Raw genomic sequence first — 18,920 nt, forward strand, 5'->3', positions numbered from 1 at the left:
TGATAATTCAGCCACAATTTGCATGATCAACCTAATTGTATTCTAGAGTCCTCAAAGAGACACAAAACGGTTAAGGTGGAGAATAGCAAGACATAAATCTATTTTAAGGCGAAAGATTTGATGTAATAATTTTCTAATGTGATGCAACAGCTTCTCAACACTTAATCACAAAGTGCTCTGGATAGGGAAACCTGCGTTTAAATGTTTTGTATACTCAATGTTGTTTTAGTATTATATATTTACTAATAATAATTTGAATTAACTTTTATTTTTGTATTTGCAGTTTTTAAGTTTTGAGTTTAAGTTTATAGCATTTCTAATTTTTTGAAGTTCAAGTTTTTAATGTAATATTTAGATTTTATTTCAGCTTAATTTCAGTTGCTGATTTTTGAATGATTTTGAATGTTTTTAGTTTTAGTTAACAATAACAACACTGTTCTATGGCATGTGTTTCAGACACATTTTTTGTTCTGATTAACTGCTGGCCTGTTTGGACGCTCAGTGAATCCTCAAAATATGATAGTTAATGGGGCAGCTGTATTAAGATTGTCACATCGGTTCAGTGTCTCAGAAGAAGATTGTAGACACAGAATCAATGAATGCCAAATGTGAACTCAAGGAGCTAAGGCGGCAAACGCTATGGCAGGCAGAGAAAATTGCATCCATCCCCACCATAACACTCTGGAAGCCATTAAGATGTTGGTCCCTAAATTAGACGAGCAGCGAGTTTTCCCAAATGATAAATGACAAAACAGAGGACTAATATTGTCATCTGTAAGAGGATTACAAAATTGTTGGTTTCATTTATTTATTTATTTTTTGCTGTGATCGCTGTGATGGAAAGCTTTGCACAGAGAGTGTGACTGTCTGGAGATATATATTTATTATAGGATGGATACGTGACTACATTTAAAATGTAGATGTAGATGCAATGGTTTCATTTCACTCTTCATAAACCCCTCTCAATAAAGCCGTTTATAATATGAAACCTCAGAAATGGAGAACGGACTGTCAGTGTTATTAGTTATTTTTTTATTTGTTTCCAACTGGTTTAATTAGACAGTTTTTTTTTTGTTGTGTCAGTTTCTGTTGATTTATTCAGAAGTGTTTGCTTATTTATTAACACTGTTTATTCATGCATTATGTTTCATGCAAGTTTTCCTGGGATTATGTAAGGAAAGCCAGCTCTGGGAGATCAGGTGTATGTCCAAGAGATCAAAGGATTTGATGCACACATATTGGATTAGGCCAAGCCCTGTTAATACAATAAGATTAAACTGATGGCTATTATTGCACTAATGGGATAAGGGACCTCTCATCCTGTCTGGTTTAACCAGTGGACACAGGTTAGATCAATACAAGGTCTCGCAGCAGCCTGTCGCTAATGTCACGTTCATGCCAACTGGAGAGACTCCAGTTCTCTTTTCAAAACGTTTGAAGCTCTGAGAATATGATGATGAATCTCATTGGCATCAAGCTCTTGGCAGAAGTACCTTATTGACTTATATTTATTTATTTATTTATTTTTGAACACAGGTTGAAGTTTGACTGAATTCGTAGATTTGGTAGATATCCAAATCTGAAAAAAAGTTTTCTATTCGGTGTTCCAGCAAGTAAAAAAGCAAACAACAGTGGTATAAACTTAAACATTTTGGGACTCGTACATTTTTTTTTTTTGTATTTTGTGAGTTTATATACAGTACAGACCAAAAGTTTGGAAACATTACTATTTTTAATGTTTTTGAAAGAAGTTTCTTCTGCTCTTCTTCCTGCACTTATTTGATCAAAAATACAGAAAAAAATGTAATATTGTGATATATTATTATTGTTTTTAAATTTATTATACTTTAAATTATCATTTATTTCTGTGATGCAAAGCTGAATTTTTAGGATCATTCTAATATGATGATTCATTATCAAAGTTGGAAACAGTTCTGCTGCTTAATATTTTTTCAGAACATGGGATACTTTTTTAGGATTCTTTGATGAATAAAAAGTAAAAAAAACAAAAAAAAACAAGAGGCTATGTTTTTAAAATATAAATATTTTGTAATAACAATATACACTACTGGTCAGTAATTTGGGGTCAGTCATTTTGTTTTCTTTCTTTTTTTTAAATAAAATCAATACTTTTATTCAGCAAGGATGTGTTAAATTGATAAAAAGTGATAGTAAAGAAAATATATTATTAGAATATATATTATTAGGATTTTTTTTATATTGAATAAATGCAGTTCTTTTTAACCTTTTATTCATCAAATATATTAGACAGCAGAACTGTTTCCAACACTCATAATAAATCAGAATATTAGAATGATTTCTAAATGATCATGTGATAGACTGGATGTTACATGTGACACTGAAGGCTGGAGTAATGATGCTGAAAATTCAGCTTTGCATCACAGGAATAAATTATTTTTTTAATGTATATTCAAATAGAAAACTATTATTTTAAGTTGTAATAATATTTCACAATATTACTGTTTTTTTCTGTATTTTTGATCAAATAAATGCAGGCTTGATGAGCAGAAGAAACTACTTTCAAAAACATAAAAAAAATGGTAATGTTTCCAAACTTTTGGTCTGTACTGTGTGTATATATATATATATATATATATATATATATATATATATATATATATATGTGTGTGTGTGTGTATATATATATATATATATATGTGTGTGTGTATATATATATATAAAATGTCCTTGAGTGGCCCAGCCAGAGCCTGAGTTTGAACCCAATCAAATATTTTTGGAGAAACCCGATATGCATCTGCCCCCATCCAACCTGATAAAGCTTGAGAAGTGAACAGGTGAGGAGAATAATGGCAGATAATTGGAATGTTTTTTGCATCAAACAAAAAATACTTGAGACTGTAAAGGTGCTTCAGCTTAATTTTTAGTTAAATGAATACTTAAATGAAGTTATATGAATACTTATTAAGTTTACTTATTTTAGTTTTTATTTATATATATACAATTGCAATCAAAATTATTCAACCCCTTTACCTGCAAGACATTTTTCTGTGGAGAACAACATTTTATTAAATCAATTCAACAAAGGCATCAGTAAAGTATTAGAGAAAGTTTGCTAATACACTTTTGAGTGATTCTGAGAATGGAACACTGATGAATCATGATGAAATTCAAATTGGCTCTAAGAAAATTTAAATTATTCAACCCCCTTTGTGCAGAATCTTTTATTCTTTAAAATCACCAATAAATGCTGTCTGTAAGTGTTTAGAAGCTTCTGTCACCTTTCTACTACAGTCTTGGGCCATTCATCGCCTGAAAAAGCTTACAGATCACTGATAATCTTTGGTTTTCACATTGCCACTGATTTTTTCTTCAAATTCAACCAGATATTTCCAATGAGTATAAAGCCCGGAGACTGAACAGGTCACTCAAGTACAAGCAGTAGTAGATTTGGATGTGTACTTTGGGATGACTGTCCTGCAGGAAAGTCCATTGATCATCAGCTTCAGTCTTTGCAACAAAGGCATCACAATTCTTGTCAAAATGGCCTGATACTTCAAAGAATCCATGATGTCCTTCATACAGTCATGACTTCAACTTCCTGCTACAGTAAAGAAACCCCATAACAGGACTGATCCACCTCCAAGTTTGTTAAAGGAGATGGTGTTCTTCTGCTCATGAGCTTTGCCTGTTTTGCAGCAGACATACCGCTGATCCATGGGTCCAAAAAGTTCCAGTTTGGTCACATCACTCCATAAAACATTCCTCCAGAGCTCCACAAGTCTACACAAATGACATTTATCAAGTTCAAGTTGGCTTTTTGTTCTTCTTGATCAAGAGTGGTATTCATCAAGATGTCTCAACATGAAAGTCATACTTGTCTAGTGTTCTTCTTACACACTGCTTTGAAATGGTTTTCCTCCTTTCATCAGGTCATCTTGCTAGTCTTTGGCTGTACATTGCTGGTTTTTCTCAGTTGCTCTGATTAAACATTTTATGATATTGTGCTTTTTCTTCAACACCTTCAAAGGTTTTCTGGTAAAACACACTTTAAGCTAAGGAATAAGGCTGAGAACTGTGTCTCTAGGAACTTTCAATGTCTTGAAAATATTCATATAGCCTTAGCCTTTCTAAAGTAATACAATATTTATTTTCTTTAGCTTTTGTGAGATCTCTGTAGATATTTTTGCTACTCAATTTCAACACATTCATGGGCTAACTGTATGTATGTGTAACAGCTCAAGCTAATTCTGTTTTTAATAGAGTTTCTAAAGGCTTAATTGTGTTTTGAGACTGTTTTATTCCCCACCATGCAAATAAGTGATTTAAAAACAGCAATGTTGAATAGGGGTTGAATAATTATGACATAGCAGTATTATTAAAAATTCTTATAACTCAAAAATATTACATTATATATTGACAATTTCACTTTTAATATGCCAGTGAACTGTTATAGATGAAATTTTTATTTTATCCTGGATCTTCAGAAAAGCTTGTATTTAAGTCTCTGAGGGGTTGAGTAATTTTGATTGCAACTGTATATTAAATACATTTATGAAGTTGTGACAGTTCTGTTTTCTGTATGGTGTATATTGATGTGGGAAAAAAAGTAATTTAAAGCAGTTAAACTTAAGGCAGCAACATAACAAAATGTGAAAAAAAAACTTTCAAAAGGCATTGTATATGTTTGCCCTGTTGGGGATACACTACCTTCAAAAATAAATAATGCTCCTCTGAAATATGAGATATTTCTATGAAATATGTAAAAACATTCACTGCAAATTACATAATCTAAGAAGTTGCATAATCTTACAAAATAGTACAAAAATGTAGAAGAAATCAGGACATAAAAACATCTGTCATAAACATTTAAATGTCATATCATAGTTGAAAATGTTTAGTGCTAAATTAGCCTTAAAGCTAAAAGTTGAGAAACAAAAACAATATTTTCCCATGCCTGTAGTGTCTTGCCTTCCAAATAAATTCTGTAAAAATTATAAAAGGATGTAAAATAAAATATGAATACAGTTTATTTAAAAATATATGTTTATTATGTAATTTTTAATGCTCCAAATATTGTAATGAAAAAATATGCTAGATCTATCCTCGTTTGATATTTGTCCTCAGTTACTCTGAGAAGGATTGCTAAACGGAAGGGCTCACATCGCCTACAATTGTGTGTGAAACATGGGCACAAAAATGCGAGAAGAGCCTTGAGAATGTCTCAGCTGAGTCTCTGCCCCCACAGTGACATTAGACTGGTCAGATGGAAGGCAGTGTTGAGGGGGCCGGAGTGCTAAGAAGTGGACCGCTGTCTCTCTGAATACCTGCCAGTGGCATCACATGTCACATTTGATTCGTGACAAATGGATGTTGTGCTTTATGTAATTAAGAATAGCTGTCGACCACTTTTGTCACAAAAAAAAGTTTCTACAGATTTTAGTTTAAGCTGCGATCAAAAAGTGGTCTGTTTACTGCGGCAATAGTGAGAGTTTCCATTTCACCTTTCAAGAATGAAGGGCAGCGTAATGAACGAGAGAGAGTGAGCTCTACCACTGAACAACTACTGTACAGCCTCAGTAATTGATTTTTTTAAAAGAGGAATGTAATCCTTAAGCTCTGGCAAATTCCTTTCTGGCAGAAGGTCTTTTCAAGTTTTCTGTGCTACATTCAAACTGTTTTTAGGAACAGAGAAGGAGACAGAGACAGAGAAAGTGGGATACCTGGTAAATTTGGCTTGCTGGTTAAATGGCATACTGGTTCCTACTGTGTTCTTTTACTTCATGCCCTGTAAAAATGATCAATCTTAGATCGATCAAAGAATGCTGAAAAGTTCTTTATTGTGAGCATTCATGTGATCAAGCGCTTTGGGCTCAATGATTTGTAAAATTTGTATTCAAGACATGAAATAACAAAACTTTTATATCCATGTAAACAATGAGAACAGTTTTAATGTTACATTACATTACATGAACATTTAGCAGATTACAATGCAGTGTATTGCAGTGCATTCAGTGCATTCAGGCTAACATTTTTTACCTGACATGTGCTCCCTGGGAATCGAACCCACAACCTTGCGCTGCTACGGGAACACTAAATTACACAGGAACACTGTTAAAATTGTCAAATAGAGTTACACAATTCTAACAATGACGGCAGATTTTAAGTCATAACAACTAGAAGTTTCATTTTTATTTTTCATTTTGTTAATTAATAAACTGAATATATTCAAAATCAAGGAAAATATTTCCTTGATTTTATTAGAGTTCTTCAAACACAGTTAAATAATAATTAAGCTTAAACTTCAATTAGTGTATTTTGAATGTACAGTAAGTTGAAGTGCATATGACAAGGTCAGTAAGTTCCTTGATCTGTATCCTGAGTGAACCAAAACAAAAAGCAGCACTCCGTTTGTTAAATTCTTGTGAAAATATGGAAGCATTATGAACAAGATACCTGCTGATAGCTTGCAGTTGTTTATGACAATAGTGATAGTTGCTTGAATACTACAGCATTTGAACCTTATGGTATTGTAATGCATTTCATAGATGGTGTATTTTTTTTTACACTTACTGTATAACACAGAAAAGGCATTGTTAAACTTCAAAACAACTTTGATTGAATTGGTATCAAAAAGAGATCTGTTATGTTTCATGAGAGTTTTGTAGTGTTTGCAATCGTCCTGCATATCGATTGTTGCAGTGAAAACAGAGAAAATAGCAGTTTTTTTTTTTTGAATTGACATTTTGTTCTATTTAAACAGTTTAGAGCAGATTATTTGTCCTTGTTTACCCCTGGCAGGTTTTTCTTCACTATTATTGTTCTATACCATCAGCCAAATCCCAAAGCTGAGGGAAAAAGTGTTGAAAACTCAAGTGTTCTGTATAGTCGTTGTCAGTGGTAGTTAATGTCAGCCACAGATGAATGACTTCTAATAATTAGATTTGAAGACAATACGCAGCAACATCCACTAGTAAGTGGGCTGCTCATAAATCATGAGGACTTTAGGTGCAGCATAATGAGACTGATGAAAGTTTGGCTGCAAAATAGTTTTAATGGCTCGGCATACTAACTAAGAAGTGAACAGCAGATGTTTTACAACTTGTAAATGTTGCGGTTCAAATATGTTGTCACCTAATTATGAGACAAGGTTTGAGCACATGGTGTTTTGTTTCACAGCAGCTGTAAAAGATAATGATATTGAGTTTGACAAGTAAATCAAATATTGGCTTGGAATTAACTGTTACATTTCTGTACATACATATCTGTATACAAGGCCTCCTTTGACTCCTTTGACTCCTTTGAGTCAGTATATCTCTCTGTGATTTTGCCACACAAACACTTTAAGGTGTTTTGGTCCACTTGCCAGGTGAAATGGCTGAAGCGTATATCCAGTAAATCGCTTGTACCTCGAGGAAGTAGGTCACCACTGTAAATATCCCGGCAGTAAGGGTTCCTGCCGTTGTAACTGTATTGATCTTGCAGCCGCGGCCTCTGGAGATCTGCCTCAAAGGTTTTGTTTCCCCACACTAAATAAGAGAATCGAATTGTGCAGCACTGATGCACTAGTTACAGTTACTTCTAGGTAAAAGTCTTTAGAAAAGTCTGTTGGTGGGAAGAAAACGTGTCTGAACTGCAGTTTTCTCCTCGTCATTATTGGATGGGCACATTAAATAGCAGTGTGGAATGTCTGTCAATGCAAGGGCTATGAACAATGATTGACTTGATGTTCTCTGTATTCTCAGAAGTCTTTTTAATCTTCCTCTGTTCTGATAGCTCTCATATCACAGTATGCTATTATAAGCTTTCAGACTTTTTTCTCAACTTGAAAAAAAAAGATGCATGTGGATGTAGTTTTTAACTTTTTTTTAGAACTTTAGCTTTGTCGTAAGCTTTGGCTGAACATATTAATAATATTGTATTGATAATGTATATATGTTTAATATAAATCTTTTTACAAAATGTTTGATATCAAACAACAACAACAACAACAACACAATACATTAATATATCCATCATTTTTATTTTTATCTAAATATATATTTTTCACACTTTATTTGTCAGTTTCTCCACATATTGCATATTTTTTCAACATTTTTAAATACGGTTGTACATTCTGTGTAAATAGATTTTCACCTTACAAGGACCTTGTGAGCAATGTAAAAATAAAAAAATAACAAACTCACACTGGAAGATATAAAGTTGGAATTATGCATGTGTGTGTTTGTGTGTGTGTGTGTGTGTGTGTGTAAAGACACTCTAGATAGATAGATAGATAGATAGATAGATAGATAGATAGATAGATAGATAGATAGATAGATAGATAGATAGATAGATAGATAGATAGATAGATAGATAGATAGATAGATAGAACTTTTAAGCTACATAAGGGACACATAAAAAATATTATATTAAAAATAATATAATAAGACAAAACATTGTTGTTTTCCTTTCTAGCACATAATGAATTGCCTGTGTGTTGATTTCTGTTCCAGTGGACTGTCAGTTTGGCTGAATCAGCTAAAAATGATTTTTATTCTCTCTCTGTCTCGCTGTCACTTTCAGCTCTTTGTATAAATCTTTTTTTGGACTTAATTCAGAACTGATGGTCAGAACCAAGAGTCTGCTTTGGAGCTTTCAATCAAAATCATTTTCTGCTATAGGCCTTCTGCTCCGATATCTCTCCAGCTGGCAGTGGAGAGGGATGTATGTGGCCCAGTTAAACCCCAGGCTTTGCTGCGGCCACAGAATGATAAGGCCGAGCCAGTAACAAGCCCTCAAACCGCTTGGCCCAAACTCCAATTACACTGGAACCCTGCTCTGAGTTCTCAGCATGGACATGAAAGCCAGTTTAGTGAGGTATAATTTCACTGTGGCCATCAAAACTGCCCAAGGCTTCTTCTGGGTCATATTTATGGCTTGTTCAAGGAAAAGGGACCAACAAAATATATAGCAGCTTCATGGTTTCCCCCTTTGACCGTCTGCAAATTTCATGTACAGTATATTACTAGATGAGTTTTGAGAATTTCTCCTTCATTTGAGAAACTGTCTGAGGATTTCTAAAGTTTTGCAATCTACTGCTAAATTCCTGAACAAAGACAGCACTCGTTTTCCATAGAAAGGCCGTGCAGTGTTCAATGACAAAGCTGGAGGAAGTGGTCACAGTACCTTCTGGGATCTAGGATTAGAGCTGTTCAGAAAAGGCTTGCCAAGCTGAAATCTCACTAATTATTAATTACATACCCAAGTACTTGGCTCAGGGGCATGGCATATTTTCTGGAAATATGTTGTTCTCTGAAGGCAAAATACAGCATTTTACCCTACTAAGTACTGACGGCCTCTGATACTGCCATCTTATGTTCAGCAAACAGCCAGATAGGGACTTTTGGTTGTAAAAGACTGTCAAGCAGATACAAATGAAACCGCACATTGCAAATGTGCTCTGGAGCATAATTGCTGTCTCATAGTCTCTGCCTCTTTTAAGAGGTTATTAACTCAAAACAATCAGCTGAAATCATTGACCTCAAACAGTAGCACTCTGTAGTGATTAGCAAACTTAACAGCTTATTTAGAATTATTTAAAGTTTAAATGCAATTACCACTCTTTCAAAAGGGCTTCAAGTTGTTGTTTTTTAAACTCTAAATATTAACTTTAATTATGCTAGTTATTTTGTTTGCTTTATAGCATAGATGCGCAAGTTTATTTCTATGAGCTTTGTTGTATATTTTTCAAGCATCAGTATATAACATTATGTTTATAATAATGACATATTTCAAGCATATTATATAGGCTAGACCTATTAAATATGCAGGAGAAATGTGAAATATGTAAAGCATCAAAGAAAAAAGAAAACCCCAAAACTTTGATTATTACAACCTCATTGGATTTAAACAGAAGACATGTTTCGGTTTAGAGAGAAGCAGGTGTTTTATTCTGTTCCACTTCATTGAATGTTGTAATCAGTTATTGGTTTCTGTGATTTTCCTTATAACCTGGATGTCTGGATGAAGTGTCGGTCATTGGAAAACTTTATACTACGTTCATGGATCATTTACTAAATTAACTGCATCCCGTAGTTAATTCTGGATATCCATGAAATAAAATAAGCATGTATAGTATCAATGCGTCGGTATATGAGCAATAATTGATGTTTAATTAAGTTTTAAACTATTTAAATGAATAAGTGATTTTAGAATTGAATATTTAATAAATAAATTATTAATCTAATATACATTTGCAACACATGCAGCTCTTTTTTTTAGTTTTTAAGTGAATAAAACTAATTATCAGGCCAGAAAAGGGTTTTTACAGTTCTAAAGATACAATGCTCTCAGTGAATTAGTGCTCGCTCTGCAAAAGCAAAATCCTGTAGGAACACTGCATTGTTTTATTTTTACCTTTTTTGCTTTACATTGTATTGGCCTTGAAGTATAAAGTGAAAAGGGATTGGCGCATTGAAAGGTGTTTCAAAAGCAGTGTGCGGAAACAGCACAATTTCACAGGAGTTTGCTTCTATCTGGGAATAGAACATTGAGAAGAGAGATTGCAAGAATGAAGATAAATTGTTTCATATCGCTAAACTATACAAACAATAGTATAGTTGTTTCAGCTCTGCTATTGATATGCCTGGTTTCATGGCACCCTTAGCAGAGCTTGGCAGAAGTGTGTGTTCCCAGCTCTAGGGTGGTGCTTCCGGCTCCTGCTCATTACCTATGGAGGTAGTGGTGTGAGATTGCCTTCTCCTCTTGTTGGCCCAGCTTCTGTGGTTTCACATGAAAGGCCCGGTTTGACTGCGGGTGATGGCAGCTGGGAGCCCGAAACAAAAGGATCCTTTCTGTCTCCTGTCTGTGTCGCTCTCAGCTGCCCCTTTTATTGCCAGGGCTCTAGCCTGTTTGGAAGTCAAATCTGTTGCATGGGCAATGAGGAAGATGGAATCCGGTTGCCTGGGTTGAGCAGGGCACAAATGGGAAAACTCCAAAAACACACTGGGGAAACCATTTCCAGAGCTCCCCAGAATGCACCTGACATCCAGCACTGCTCCAGCCTTTTGTCTATGTACAGTACTGCTAGTTAATCTTTCTGTGCATTTCTAAACACCACTGGAATCTTCAATTGGAGAACCATCTAGTTACTTGTGTATCATTTGTTATGTATGTTATAGTTTACCCAAAAACATGAAAATTGTCAATCTTTACTCACTGTCTGGTCATTCTAAACCATTATGACAAAAAAATAATTGTATTGAAATGTTTTTTTTTTTCTTTCATGAAATGAATGTCACTGCAGTCCAAAGATTCTTCCAAATATCTTTTTCTGTGTTCAACAGAGGAAAATATGTCTTACAGGTTTGGAATAGAATGAGAGTCAGTCATTTTTCAATTGTTAACTTCTTAAATAAACCCACTGTGCTACTCAGATTAGTTTATAATTCACTATTCATTTATCATATTCACTGTGGGCGTATAAATGTTTCTGCGCATGTATTCCTCAAATAGATCACTCAAGTCAAGGCTGATAAAATTTTTATTTGCTCTCTTTTTTATTTTGATCCCATTAGGCCCTTTTCACACCTCACACTGAAGCAGCACTTTTATTTCATCGCCCCTACAAACAGGTTACAGTTTTCACACTGCCTGCATAAATGCACTGCTTATGCAGACAGAAACGCTGTCAGTATTAAAGCACAATGTGATGTTGTTGCAGTTAAGCTGCTTCTTCGCCTTTTACAGTTCATTTATACCACTGAACCAGAGTCATATGTTTATTTTTATGCATCACTTTTGACAGAAATTGCTGTTCAAAATTCTTCACACATCTTAAGATTCCTGTTTGTTATCCATCTCTTTGTGGTAGATTGAATTCGTGAAAGTGTAGGGCTACAAGAAACGCTCATCTTTTAATGAGAATTACAGGAAGATTCCTCTCTTGCCACATGATCATTAGTCAAAACAACAAGAAATAGGAATGAGTCATCATAACTTTCCGTTATTTCAGATGCCAGTGAGCTACTAGTACTTGATGATGTAAAGTAGGGATGCATCGATCCGATACTCAGGATCGGTTTCGGCTCCGATACTGGAATTTTTGGAGACCAATCCAAATTCGATATTGTGCGTATACTATTCTGTGTTATTGTTGAGCCCAATGAAAGGCACAAAAACATTATAAAGCACCAAAATGTTTTCGTGGACATATTTCAAGTGTCCTGAAGCTGTTCCATAGTTCAATGTGAGGTACATATTAATATTTAAGTCACTAAATTCAGTTCACATTAACTCTTCTTTCCACTGCGGCTGTCTGTCATCCTCCATTCAGCAATCAAACTGTGTGTGGAATTCGATTACAGTCAAAACGATGAAACTCTCTTCAAGAGCGCACAGTAACTGAGGTTTAAAACTGTTCAAAGGAAAGATAAAATAACGCACAATACACTTTAATACACTACGTATAAATATCTCTTTCCTTTGTAGTAATATCCGGCTCTTCTTAGTGAACCGGTTGAACCAGTTCACCAAATCGGACTGAATCGTTTGAACCGGTTCACGTCTCCAGTAATATTTAATCCACTAATTATTTACTTTTTTTACTAATAAGTAATTTACTTTTTTAACGTGGCTAACACTCCCTCTAAGTTGAAATGAACCAATATCCCAGAGTAATTCATTTACTCAAACAGTACACTGACTGAACTGCTGTGAAGAGAGAACTGAAGATGAACACGAGCCGAGCTGCTTGTGTGTTGTACTAACTCTTCTATGCGGACTCGGAGGGCTGTGACTCCAGTATGCGCATAAGCTCTGTGTTGCTTTATATTTACATTAAGTATTATAATACTTTTCTGCGCAATCAAAGTTTATTAATATTCTTTCTTGTTCTGTCCTATCTATCATATGTTGCTGCCTTTATTCCTGTGCTATACATTTAAAAGAAACGTCTTTTAGATTTCTATATAAATGTATATACTTGTTTTTTCATGAATGTATTTTACAACAATACAAAGAGCGATGTGTAACATTTTACCAGATTTAAGACTTATTCACTTTTATGTGTAAATAAAATATTTCAGTAGATTTTATAAAATATTTGTGCACCCGTGATTTTTCTAGAATCTAGAGTATATTTTGCTGCTGAATTATCCACTAACCTAATTTAAAATAGTATTTTTGTCATAGATAATGATTAACCTTTTTTTTTTCATTTGTTATTTTTCATCAAAATTAAGTTATAAAGTATATTAAGTATACTGTATGTAGTAGATTGTGATTAACACAAAGGAGTGATGATCAGGTCAACACAGAGAAGTATAGAAATTCTACATTGATTTAAGAAAACTGTGCAGGTATCGGATTGGATTAGTATCGGCAGATACTCAGAAATTTCGGAATCGGAATGGATCGGATCGGTTCTGAAAAAATGGTATCGTTGCATCCCTAGTCTTCATGTACATTCAGTGTTTTTGCTCTGGTCTTGCACACTTATAAAAGTTGCTGAGTGGGCCTTCGATGTGTGAGAGGATGCTTGGCAGTGCCTGAAAAGGATGTTTTTGTGTATTGAACAAAAGATGTGGTGTATGTGAAGTGAGTCTTACGATTCACTTAGAGAAGACAGTGAATATGGCACCTTTTCATTACAGAAATAGTGCTGGTGGTAAGTGATGATTGACATCAACTGAAGCTTTATGGCTGCTTCTGTGAGAAATGGCTCAGCACACTGCAGTGTAAGGGGATAATATACAGTCAGCTGCTTCCCTTTGTCGTTTATTTTGCAGTGATGACCGGCTGACTGCACAATGTCCTGCTATTATAGGGCTACTCAACCATAAATATGTGGATGTGAAGTTTGAGTTTGAATTATTGTATCAATTTTATACCTGTATGCTGTTGTAAAGCAAAGAAAAACCATTGTTTCTAATTTAATTAAAAATGTTTATTACGTAAATTATTTTATGATATTGTGTGTATGTTATCCCAAATCTTCTGGCAGGAAGAAACTAGTCCATCACACTATGTACAAAATAATCGTTCAAGCATTAAAATGACCAGTTATTTAGCATGCCTATTAGTATGTAAATATTTGAATGCTATCATTTATAAGCACCTGCTTTGACTTGACGCTGTGTCCCGGTCGCAACATAGTTTGCTAGCATTCATCACTCTCAGTGTTCCCCAGTGTCTGCCTTACTTATGGATGGCTGACACCAGCACTGAAGGAGCTGCTCCATCAAAGGACTCAGGACTCCAGGATCTGTCAGTGAGTCACCCAAGTCGCTCTGTGAAATGCCAATCGAGTAGCACGACACGTCCGAGGATCAGTCCATTTAGGTTGGCACATGCCAAATAGAGTAGTGAAAGGTAAAACCTTACCCTCTGTGAAAGGTTATCGCCTCACCTCTGTCCTCCCTTTTGAAGTCGTGCTGCTCTAAACAATGTGTTATTGAGCAGGATGTAATTCTAGAGAGCCATGGACTGTGTTGATCTGCTGCTGAGGGCAGAGACTATGAATTATTGAATCCCGGGACGATAGATGCATTTGGATGCCCTATTGTAGTGGTCTGTGTGAAATTTAAAATGTGATGGTCAGATAGAGGGGAGCAGAGCTCAAATACTGTCCGCTATTATTGAATCTTAAATCTAAAATGAGTAATGTTACGAAAGAGATCTGTAAAGGACAACACTGGCTGGGACTCCCACAGTCCCACTCCATTGAGGGCCTACAATTTAAAGGCTTGTTCATGCCAAGGACTACTTTAAAAATAATTAATAATTGTCTGTTTATAAAAAGCATGCACTGATTTAAATACTCAAGTTTTCATTGGTTATCAATTTTATATTTGTCATTATAGTTTTAGTTCTGGGTGTGAATGGACCTTAACTTAGTGCAAAAAATTTGACTTGAAACCTGTTCACATTGTCAGATTATGCCTGTTGTATCATCTGCCGTTTAAACGTGTGGATTCTGATTGGGAGTTCTTTATTATTTTATCATTCATTAACTGGAAAAAAAAATCATTCTGAAAGTGATTCCAAAGATATAATTTCTCTGTGTAATTATCATTGTAAGTTGTGGTGTGGACTTCCCTGTTCTCACAGAATTAGAGGGATTATTAAAAATGTATAGTTATCATCCTCGTGAACAGCCTTAAGACTTGTAGGCAGTTGTTTTGAGAGATAACTTGACTCCCATGTAAAGAATTGTAAGCAACAGATGTTAAGGTCTGTAAAAAATATTTTTTTGCTCTGAAAATCACAAAACTCTTTAGAAAGAAGAAAACAGCCACTTGTGCAGTCTCTGATGAAAATTGTCCACATCAGTGCTTCTCTAGTGAATTTATACAAATAATATACATAAAAAAAAAACTAATAGAGAAAATCTAATTGTTCTACATTGTTTGTAAAGCATATAAAAAAATTGAGACTTGACTTTTTGTATTAAAAAAAATGACAAAAAGGCTGATTGGCCTGTATGTTTCTTCACACCATGACTTTGAACTAGCACCTGCTGAGGTTTAATTAAACATCTGATATGTACAGAGCTGAGTGTTGCTTTGAGAACTGCTCTGCCCTGTAGCAGTTGGTTTTCTGCATGAAAGAGGTGTGTGGAGCAGCTGGTGTTTCTAGACTGTAGCAGGCATCAACCGAGATGGTGTTTCAAGCAACTGATGGAAATGTTATGCCCCTCGACATATGTTGTTATGGCGTATCCCAGTCAGAACACCGGCATGACAGGACAAAAACTATAAAACCCATTACAAGCGAGGCAGTTGTTGCATCCAGTGGGGACATACCGTATTGTCCCGAATATAAGACAATGTTTTTTTCTTGCAAATACATCTGAAAAAACGCGGTCGTCTTATATTCAGGGTCTAGACTTTGAAATGTCAATAATACAACCACAACAATATGTGTCGCCAAAAACGCATAAAACGAGTGTGCCATGAATTACCTAATGTAATGTGTGTTGTAAAGATCACGAGTGAAAACTGAGTGAAAATAGAAAAAGAAAATGATTTCTGCGGCATGAGTCGTGACTGTCATTAGTCTGATGGGACCAAAACTTTCTCTGTAAGTGATTTAAAACATAAGACAGTACCCAGATTGGAAGACAACAATAAGATTTCACTTCTACTGTTAATAAAAAATTTTGGTAGGCTAATATAAGATGGGTGTACTAAATGCAGTGTTGGGGTAGTTACTCAAAAAATGTAATTAGTTACTAGTTACTAAATTGTAATGAGATTACTTTACTAGTTACTGCATTTGAAAAGTAACTTCACTACTTATTACATTACTTTCCTTTTTTTAGGGCCCTATACAATCTATACAACTCCTTTTTAATGGTTAAATTTAATTGTATTCATCAAAAAGCATGTCTTATTAATTTAAATCATAACACTTATACATTTTCACAGCAATTTATTAAAAGTTTTACAAAAATTACGTTTAGGGCCCTATGAAATGTTTTATTTTTTCTTCACCATATGTTTTATTTTTTTAGCATGTGTAATTATTTAAATGCATAAAAACAACTTCATTTATTAAATTTTTCTTAAAATAGCCTTATGAAATGTTTTTTCCCCTCAGAAATTCTGTATCTTATCATATGAAGGCATATAACATTCATTTAGATTTTCTTTTAAAGATATATTGCATTTCTTTTTTCTTCTTCTGAGAAATATATTTTCAATCTGGGTATGAACAATAAACACAAACTATGCAGCATATACTAAAAACAATTGTACAAATTGTCTTCAACAATACAGTGCAAAAACAGTGCAAATGATTCACAAACTACACACAAAATGAGTGAGAAATATTCAGAGTGCAACAGAAAAAAAATAGTGCAACTATCTTTATGAACTGTATAATTATATAATGATTTACTTAGTATACATATGATACATAATGTAAATGATCGATCCGTTGGCTGTAATCTGTGTCAGAATCGATTTTACCAGGACATCGCCTAACGACCCAAGACATCAATTCCAGTGCTTTATCAGATATGTACTACTGTTTCATCCTTGTTTTTGATTTATGTCAAAGTACTCTGTTGAGTGTTTTTTTGTGCTTTTTTTGAGAGTTTTCTAATGCAAATGTGTTATTGTGTGTTTGTATTCATGCACTCAGGCCAGACTTTACTTTCACTTTGTTTTCGTTCATTTTCCAAAGCAATATGTTAATATATATATAATTTATTCTTGGCTTCACAAAGCCGGTCACAAAGCTGGTCTTAAAAGCCAGTATATTATATTTTTAGAAATCATTCTTGATTTGGTGCTCAATAAACATGGTTTATTATATTTATATTGAATGTTTATACCATTCATAAATGTATTTACTGTCACTTTTCATCAGTTTGCTGAATATAAGGCAAGGCTATTTCTATAGCAAATTTCATACACAGTGGTAATTCAGAGTGATTTACAGAAATAAAATAAAAAATAGTAATCATAAATTGTTTCATAAGAAATATAAATATTTAAAAAAGTGTGAAGTAAAAATGAAAAAAAAAAAACATGTTTCTGATGTTTCATAATATGTTAATCCAATATTTTATCCAAATTAATTCATTCATTGTTGCAAAAAGGAGAATAATAGTTTGTAAAAAAATCATCACTGTTAATAGATTGCTAAATATTCAATATATCTTCTAGCCCAAGTGCCATCTCAAATTTTGGAGACATTCATTATAGCTGTCTCCTCCTTCCCACTCCCCCTCATGTTCCCTCAGCCCATTTCTCTGTCTTTCTCTCTTTTTTTGTCTCTCCGACTATTCGCCTCCAGTTCTGTCCTCCCACTCTCTCTCTGTCATTCCTCCCCACCTTCAATCCTTCTACTGCTTTACTTCTCATGGTTCTCAGCGTGCAGTGTTATGCTCAGTGACTCCTCCATCTGTTCCTCTTTTCCTCTTCCTCTCCCTCTCTCTCTCTTCTGCTTCAGTGGTCACTTACAGCCACGTGGCTCTGCTGTGTAGTTCATGGGGCGGCCAACACTCTATCACATATAGCTGGAGACATAGCCATAGAACACGGGAATGACCCAGGGTGTCTTAAAAACATTTGCTGTGACTAATCTCACTTTTCATCCACTCTTGACTAAATGGCCCCCACAAAAACACACCATGGTCCAGTGATGATATCAGATGGAAAACTCTGATACTTTGACATATTTAGAAGTTTAAATGACTAAATTATAGCATGTTAAAGTCTAGGGGTTTTCACTATGAATTACATAAACATAAACATCTTTTAAACTCTCACTAGCAGAATAAATGAATTATGGCTGATTGCTAGTATTAGGATGGTACTGTACTTGTCAAAAACAATGTTACTTTGTGTTATCGGTTGTTGGATTCAGTCCATTTTATATTCCACTTTATGAATTTAAAGGGATAGTTTACCAAAAATTATTTACTCTCATGTAGTTCCTAACCTGTCTGGCATTTATTTTTCTGCATAACACAAAATAAGTAATTTCAAGAGTGTTTCAACTTCTGTCTTTACAATGAAAGTCATTGTGGTCCAAAACAACACTGGACACCACCAACTTGTATTATATGTAAAAATGAATATTAAATATATAAAAAAGGAATATCATAATTTGAAACAAAAAGGCAAAGCATACTCCCTCCTCTTTGATGAGAGTTTTTAGTGTCTGGCTAAAAGCCCTGTGCTAAAGGTTAAAGCCGGTGGAGGATGTTCTCACTGTTTGGATTTGAACATCACAGCAAGTGTCAAAGTAAAGAGAAATAATTGGATCGTGCTTGAACCCAGTTTAAGTTAAGTAGATTTTACAGATTCTACAAATCTCCTGTCTGAACAGGAAAAAGCCTGACCTTGCCTCCAACTATGACTCAGTGGGTGACATTTGTGTGTTGGTGAAGTAGTGCTTTGACAGGATTTGTTTCTCTTACTCCCTTTCTCTCAGTACTGTACGTTACT

The 18,920-nt window shown here is 34.5% G+C and overlaps 1 protein-coding gene across 1 annotated transcript in view; it reads left to right on the forward strand.

Annotated features, from left to right (window-relative positions):
* The window catches only part of b4galt2 (UDP-Gal:betaGlcNAc beta 1,4- galactosyltransferase, polypeptide 2), a 96,406-nt gene that overhangs the window by 21,624 nt on the left and 55,862 nt on the right, over positions 1-18,920 (forward strand). The gene's annotated exons all lie outside the window — the stretch shown is intronic.

The sequence above is a fragment of the Carassius carassius genome, chromosome 20 (genome assembly GCF_963082965.1).
Source record: "Carassius carassius chromosome 20, fCarCar2.1, whole genome shotgun sequence".
NCBI lineage: Eukaryota > Metazoa > Chordata > Actinopteri > Cypriniformes > Cyprinidae > Carassius > Carassius carassius.